The sequence below is a fragment of the Arachis duranensis genome, chromosome 10 (genome assembly GCF_000817695.3).
Source record: "Arachis duranensis cultivar V14167 chromosome 10, aradu.V14167.gnm2.J7QH, whole genome shotgun sequence".
NCBI classification, from domain to species: Eukaryota; Viridiplantae; Streptophyta; class Magnoliopsida; order Fabales; family Fabaceae; genus Arachis; species Arachis duranensis.
This window is the reverse complement of record NC_029781.3, coordinates 39,944,646-39,952,775: the sequence shown is the minus strand read 5'-3', so window position 1 is coordinate 39,952,775 and position 8,130 is coordinate 39,944,646. Positions and strand designations below refer to the sequence as shown.

The 8,130-nt window shown below is 36.4% G+C and overlaps 1 non-coding gene across 1 annotated transcript; it reads right to left on the bottom strand.

Annotated features, from left to right (window-relative positions):
• Positions 1–6,919: 6,919 nt before the first annotated feature.
• On the bottom strand, positions 6,920–7,026 carry LOC127743615 (small nucleolar RNA R71). The gene has a single exon (XR_008004999.1). It is a non-coding gene; the product is annotated as a small nucleolar RNA R71 (small nucleolar RNA).
• Positions 7,027–8,130: the final 1,104 nt, after the last annotated feature.

The following is an 8,130-nucleotide window of genomic DNA, read 5'->3' as shown; positions in this document are numbered from 1 at the left end:
CTCTGGAGGACCTTGGTAGCCGTCCTCTCACCACCGAAGTGGCTGCCATACTCAGAACCATGACAATGCTAGAGAATCTGTTGTGTTTCTTTATCTGAGACACAACGCCGGATATTACCATCTGAGCATCTCTTAAAAAGATAAGGTTCATCCCACAAGTAGTACTCGGCATCTTTTAAAAGATTTTTAACTTGTTGTTTAGTGTACTCCTTAAGGATGAATCTCATGGCCTTATAGTTTGCAATATTCGCAAACCACATAGCCCTCTGAATCATAAAGAGTTGCTCATTCGAAAAAGTCTTAGTCACAAGAGTGGCTTGTTGCATTCCCTCCTCAGGCTCAATCTTGGAAAGATGGTCAGCCACTTGATTCTCTAACACTTTCCTTTCTCAAATCTCAATATCAATCTTTTGAAGAAGGAGCATTCACGTGATCAATGTTGGTTTAGAATCCTGCTTGGTTAAAAGGTACTTAAGAGCAGCATGGTCAGTATAAATAATAACCTTGGAACCAATTAAATAGGACCTAAACTAATCAAATGCATAAACTACATTCAATATCTCTTTTTCTGTAGTTGTGTAATTCTTTTGCGTGTCATTTAGCACATGGCTGGCATTCTAAACAACGTGCATAAGCTTGTCTTATCTCGGTCGCAAGACGGCTCCTATAGCATAATTAATGGCATCATACATGAATTCAAACGGTAAATACCAGATAGGAGGAGCTATAATGGGAGCAGAGACAAGCCTAGCTTTTAGAATTTCAAAGGCACGCAAACAATCATTATCAAAATTTAAAGAAATGTATGTAACCAAAAGGTTTCTCAGAGGCTTAGCAATCTTAGAAAAGTTATTTATAAATCTCCTATAGAATCTTGCATGTCCCAAGAAAATCCGGATTGTCTTTGCACTAGTGGGTGGTGGTAATTTTTCAATCACCTTTACCTTAGCTTTACTAGCCTCAATTCCTTTACTTGATATTCGGTGTCCAAGAACAATACCTTTAGTTACCATAAAATGACATTTTTTCCAATTCAAAACAAGGTTTGTTTCTTGGCACCATTTCAAGACCAAGGAAAGGTGTCTTAGGCAAGAGCCAAAAGAATTACCAAATACAAAAAAATAATCCATAAATACCTCAATAAACTTTTCAACCATGTTAGAAAATATGTAAAGCATGCACCTCTGAAAAGTTGCCGGGGTATTACGCAGTGTAAATGGCATCCTACAGTAAGCAAATACACCGAAAGGGCATGTGAATACTGTCTTCTCTTGACCTTGAGGGTCCACCGCAATCTAATTATAGCCAAAATAACCATCTAGAAAATAGTAAAATGCATGTCCAGCTAACCTCTCAAGCAGCTGATCAATGAAAGGCAAGGGGAAGTGATCCTTTCTTAATGCATTATTGAGCCTTCTGTGATCAATACACATACGCCACCCTATGATGGCCCTTGAGGGAATAAGCTCATTTTTCTCATTCTTAATCACTGTCATTCCTCCTTTATTGGGAACCTGATGCGTGAGCATCTTATACTCTTTATCTTGGCATTTTCTAGTTGTTTTTACTTGGATTTCATTAAGTTTTATTATATTTTGGTGCAAAAATCCTCCTTGGATGCTACTTTGAGTTTTTGTAGTGTTTTTATGATTTCAGGTGAATTTTAAGCGAATTCGGTAGAGTTTTGTGCAACAACAAAGAAAGGATAGTAGATGTTGTCAACGCTGACCTTCTTGTATTCCAAAGAGCATACCATGAGCTATAGAGGTCTAATTGATGCAGTCCCAACGATGTTAGAAAGCCAACATTCAGAGCTTTCCAATGATATATAATAGTTTATACTTTTTTTTTTCGGAATCACAACTAAAACTGGTGCTAAACGCTGAGCCTGGCGTTTAGCGTCCAAGAGGGAGTAACTCCCGGCGCTGAACGCCTACCAAAACGCCAGAACTCCCCTTTTCAGCACTAAACGCTCATTTCGGCTCTGAACTCCAATAAGGGGGCAAGAATTAGCATCGTTACACTCTACTTTTTGCATTTAAATGCCTATTATGGAAGTAAAATGCACTCAGTAGCCCGAATCACTCCTCTACGGGCTTCTCAAGTGGATTTAGCACTTCTTAGCCTACTTTATTTTCTTTTAGTAATTTTTATTTACAAACAGTATCCTTTATATTTAGAATTCAATATTTTATTTTAGTTTCAAATCAAAAGATTTGATTTGGTTTTGATTTAGTTTGAATTCTAGGTTCAGTCTTAGAAGTTTTTACTATAAATAGGGGACTTCCTTCTTCCTGTGGGGGATGCCTCCGGAAGGAGAGCATATCTTCTTTCTTTTTTACTTTTAGAACCGTTTTCTCTATAAGTCATGAGCAACTAAACCTCCTCGTTAAGGTTAGGAGCTCTGTTTATTTCTATGGATTAATATTATTACTTTTCTATTTTAATCTAAACAAAATTGGGTAGAATGGAAATATGACCCTCTTTCTACATAGGTTTTGGTGAGTCTCAGAAAGGATAACTGGGACTGAAGCTTGAGGATACACCTCCTAGACGGCTAATCCACAACCTATTGGGGACATGGGAACATCTGCTCAGCCAGTATCTAGGGTGATTAGGGCCTTTGTGGTATAAACTAGAACATTGAACTTTACCCTTGTCCGAATTGAAGGACCACTGACCCTGGCGTTTGATGAGGATCAGAGGAGATTAAATTGCTAAGAAATTTGGGTTTAATCACTTATAGTTTGCAATAGAATGAATCATTCACTGTTAAAATAGTTAGTAAGAAGTTTTAATCTGAAAAGATAAACATCTCCAAGACCTTAACTATTTTCCTATTATTGATTTTACCCCCCAATTTATCATTGCTTTATTTATTATCTTGTTTTATGGGCTTTCAACAACTACTCTCTTTACTTTTTGCCTGACTAAGTCTAGCAAGATAACTACTGCTTGCTCAATCCAATAATCTTCGTGGGATCAACGTGCACTCACCTTAGGTATTACTTGGACGACTCGTTGCACTTGTCGGTGAAGTTTTCCGAGTTCTAATTTCGCACACCAAGTTTTTGGCACCGTTGCCAAGGATTTTTCATGATTGACAACTACCAGTTGTCTTGTTTCTTAGATTAGGTACTTTTACTAGTTTTTATTTAATTGTTTTTCCTTTTAATTTTCAATTCCTACTTTTGTTTATTTTCTTAAATTTTGATTTTTTTTGTTGTCTTTTTCTTTCTTTTCGAATTTCGTTATTTTTATTTCATTTAATTTCAAATTCTAAGTTTGGTGTCTTTTAATATTTTCTTTTTCATTCTTTGATTTTCAAATTTTATTTTGTTTGTTTTCCTTAATTTTTAATCATTATCTTAGTTATCTTTCCCTTATTTTCAAATTTCTTCATTATCTTATTTTTATTTGATTTCAAATATTAAGTTTGGTGTCCTATTAGTGATTGTCTTCTACTAATTTTCTTTTTCGTTTTTGAATCCTATCTTGTTTATCTTACTTTATTTTTTATCTTTATCTTATTTATTTAATTTTCAAATTTGGTTTTAGTTATCTTATCTTTTATTTAAATTCCAAATTTAAGTTGGTGTTTATTTAGTTTATCTTTCATTCTTTTCGAATTTCAAAAAAAAACTTTCAAAAATTTTTCTTTTTAATTTTCGAAAATTTTAGGTTAATTCTTGCATTCTTGTTTCGAATTTTTAAGTTAATTTCTTACTTTATCTTATCTTATTTATTTTGAATTCCATCTTATATGTTTTCCTTGATTTCGGATCATATTTATCTTTTCCTTGATTTTCGATTTTTATCTTAATTATCTTTTCCTTAATTTTCAAATTTTATCTCACTTATCTTTCTCTTTATTTTTGAATTTTGTTTCAGTTAGTTTATTTTCATTTAAATTCAAATTTTAAAGTTTGGTGTTTCTTTAGTATTTTCTCGTTCTTTTTTAATTTCAAAAATTTTTAAACCCTTTTCTTTCTATTTTTTTTAATTCTTTTGAAATTTCTAATTACTTTTTTTTTTACTCTTTTTTCCGAATTTTTATTTAAAAAATTATAATTTTTGTTTCTTCTTTGCTTTTCTGTTTACCACCTGGTGCGTTTAATCTTGTTTGGTGTTTTGTGCTGAGCAAAACTAATGGAAAGATATCACATGGGTTACTACTCACATCTAAGAGGTGATTCATATTATTATGGATGGAGGGACTACTCGAATTTTAGTTGGCAAGGTCAATAGCAAAGAGATGTCAATGTTCCATATTCCATCAATCAAGAACCATCATCTCCTTACTTATATCAAGAACCACCATATCCATATTCATACCAAGAACCACCACCTCTCTATCCCTATCAAAAACTATCATCTTCTTGTTCATATCAAGAACCATTGATGAATCCGTATTTGATTATTATTTTTGATTAGAATTGAATAGATTTCATCACATAAACTTGCACTTATTCCCTTGAATAGCATGCTTTTGAACTTTCCTCCCAAATTGTGCTTGATTATGAAAACATGCTCTTTTGTGCCCAATTTGATATATTTTATTCCAATTGCCTTTCATTCGATGCCTTGATCTTGTTTGTGAGTGATTTCAGGTGTATAAGGTGGGAATGGTTTGGAGAAAATAGAAGAAGAGCATGCAAAGTGGAGGAAGCAAGAAGAATCAAAGGAGATAAGTTCAGAGATGTGTGCGTGCGCACAGCCTCTTGTGCGTACGCACAGGAGCCCAAGCAGGGCACGTGGATCATTGCGAGCACGTCGTGTGTCTAGCTAAGCATCGCCTAGTGTGCATGCGCACAGCCTTGTGTGCATACGCACAGGAGGGAATTTTCGCAAAGTGTGCGGACGCACACTCCTGTGCATCCGCACAGGTGTCCGCATATGACTTCATTAAAGGAGCACGTGACTCACGATTTGAGGGCTTCGGAGGCCCATTTCTAAACTCTCTTAGCTCATATTGGAGGGGGAATGAAATACATAACATAGCATATCATTAGTATAGTTTAGGAGTAGTAGTAGAGGTTTTTAGTTTTAGTTTTCTCTAAGTTTTTCATCATCTCTACTAGGGTTTCTATTAGGGTTTTACATTCAAGTGCCATTTCCATTTTTGATCTTGGATTTTGCTAATCTCATTGTAAGTATTCTCTTATTATTACTCCTTATAGTTATATTGTCATTACTCTTTCTTTCTTTTCAAGTTATAGTTCAATTTCACTTCTCTTTTGCAATTTCAATTTCTTGTTGATGAATTTGATGTTTGATGGTTGTTCTATGCTTTCTTATGTAATTCTTGTTGATTGAGATCAATTGTTGCTTTTAGTTTCAAGACTATTTTCATTTTTCTCATGATTAAGCTTTTTGCCCACCAAGTGTTTGACAAAACGTCAAACATGGTTTTAGGCTAACTTTTTGTCTCTTAGCTTGGGTAAAGTGAGCTATTGGATTCCTAGAGTTGGAATGTCCAACATTTAGTGTCAATTCTTAGATTGTTAATTGCTCTTGTTCCCACTGACACTAATTTGTTGCTAAAGCAATTAGCAGGTAATTTAGAATTTGTGGGTTAAGAACACTTATGCTCATTTAACTTACCTTCCGATGTGAGGGTTGATCAAGTGAGACTAATCCATCATAATTGTCATAGTTATGGTTCCAACAAGGAAAGGAACCTTAGCTCACTCAAAGCTAAGACCCCTTTCTTATGCTTTCAACATTTCATACATTGCTATGTTAATCTCCTTTATTCTTTACTTGTTCATATTACATAGTCGATTCTTTAATTTCTTTATTAGTTCAATCCTTAAAATTTTGTATGTTCTTTTATTGCTTTATATGTTTATTTCTTCATTGACAATCCCTTGATCACTCCAACTGGAAATTGCACACTCATTGCCCTCAAGTTATTCCTTGGGAGACGACTCACGAGTCAAATACTCTCGGTTTTAAATTGGTTTTGAGTTGTTTCACATCTTGTGAAATTCCAATTTGATTGGTTGCCGTTTGTTGGGTTTGGTCTATGCTTGCAGCGTTAACTTGGCCGTCGTCAAATTTTGGCGCCGTTGTTGGGGAGTTTACTTTAAGTGCAATGAGTGCTACGATTTTTGGATGTGTAAATATGTGAATATTGTGAATATTTGAATTTTGGTTTTCTACAACATTAATTGTAGATACTCCTTTCCTCTTTAGTTAGTCTTGGTAGTTGTAGATTGTTAAGTTAGTTCTTGTTTACTTGCCTACTTTTATTTTACTTTTCATAATTGTATGCTTTCATTGCCTCCTCAGTTGAATGACACGATCACTTCTAGACCTGAGCTTGGCCACTTTTGATCCAGAAATTGAAAGAACTTTAACTCGTATAAGGCAATCTCGGCTCCGGCTAGCTTTCGTGTATAGTGAATCGGGGTCCCTTGAGGATCACTCCCATTCACTATCACTACCAATCCGTGACCATCATTCTCCAATCAATGAGGAGACTCTCTATTCATCTGTGGGGAGTACTGAATTATCTTTGAGTGACTCAAGTGACACCATCATGGCGGACCCACCGCGAAGGATCACTTTGAAGGAAGCCAAAGCTCCTGATCTCGCCTTGCAACCACTTCAGATTCTGTATCCGGCCTTGGATCCAAATTTTGAGCTTAAGTCTGGCACAATCAACTTGCTCCCCAAGTACAATGGATTGCCTGGGGAAGATCCTCTAAAGCACCTTAAGAATTTCCAAGTTGCATGTGCAACTGCGAGAAGGCATGGAGTAGATGAAGCCGTGGTGTTAGTATTCGCTTTCCCTTTCTCTTTGGAGGGAAAAGAAAAGGAGTGGTTTTATATTCAGCTGGGTGAAGTTAAATCCAATTGGGACTTGTTGCATAAAGAATTTTTGGAAAAGTTCTACCCTCCTCAGAAAATAGATAAGCTGCGAAGTGAGATCTCTTGGATTGTGCAATGAGATGGGGAGACTTTGTATGAATATTAAGAGAGATTTAAGAAGTTACTGGAGGCTTGCCCTCACCACCAGATTGATGAGTTAGTTCTGATCAGTTATTTCTGTCAAGGAATGTACCACCAAGAAAGCTTCTCCTAGATCCCACAAGTAGAGGATCATTGATCAAAAACAAGACTGCAGCAGAGGCATGGGAAGTTATATTGGACCTAGCATATTCAACTCAACACTCTAGGGCAAAGATTTCATAACCAAAAGCTGTGAGCGAGGTTTCTCCTTCTGGAGATGCTATTTGACTAAGACCCCCAGTGAGATGATGATTTTGTTGCGGCAAATCACCCAAGGGCAACAAATCCCTCAAGCTTTGATAAATACTCACCTCAACCTCCTAGGACCAAAGGACCATCAAGGATATATGGTGTTTGTGCTTGTACTACTCATTATACTGATGAGTGCCCTCAAATCCAAGAGGACACTACATTGGCGGTTGCTAACCCATACCTACAAAGACCCAATTACAACCAAGGACTCTACCCACATGGAGGTACTCAAAACCAAGGGTGGAGAGATAATTCAAACCAAATGTGGAATCAAGCTCCCCAAGCTCAACCAAATCAAGATGCTCAAGTCTACTACCATCAACACCCCCAAGGTCAACCACAATACCCACAACCATACCAACAACCCTAATCTCAAGTGAAGTATCAAAATCCAAACAGTAGATCCAATCTTTCTCATGTTAACCAGGCCCTTCCCTCCAATCAATCCCACATGAATGACACAATTCACACCTTCATACAAGAACAAAGAGAGTTTCATAAGAAACAAGATGCGTACATGGCTACAATAGCCAAAGCCCTTACCCATTTAACTCTCCCTTCTCAAACCGCACAAAGCACCCAACAAGCTTCAACCTCAAGTAGTTTGCCCTCTCAACCTCAACCCAACCCTAAGGGAAGCATAAATGCCATTACCCTTAGAAGTGGTACTAAATTGGATAAGAATGTTGCTATACCCACAAGGTCGAGTGAAGAGACAAACAATGAGGATGTAGGAGATTAAATGGAGGTGATTAGGGGTGAAGATGAAAATGTTGACAAAAAAAAGGAAGAACGACCAAAGGTCGAGGAGCCAAAGAGAAAGACCTTGCATGAAGAGCCTTTGCCGATTCCATTCCCAAC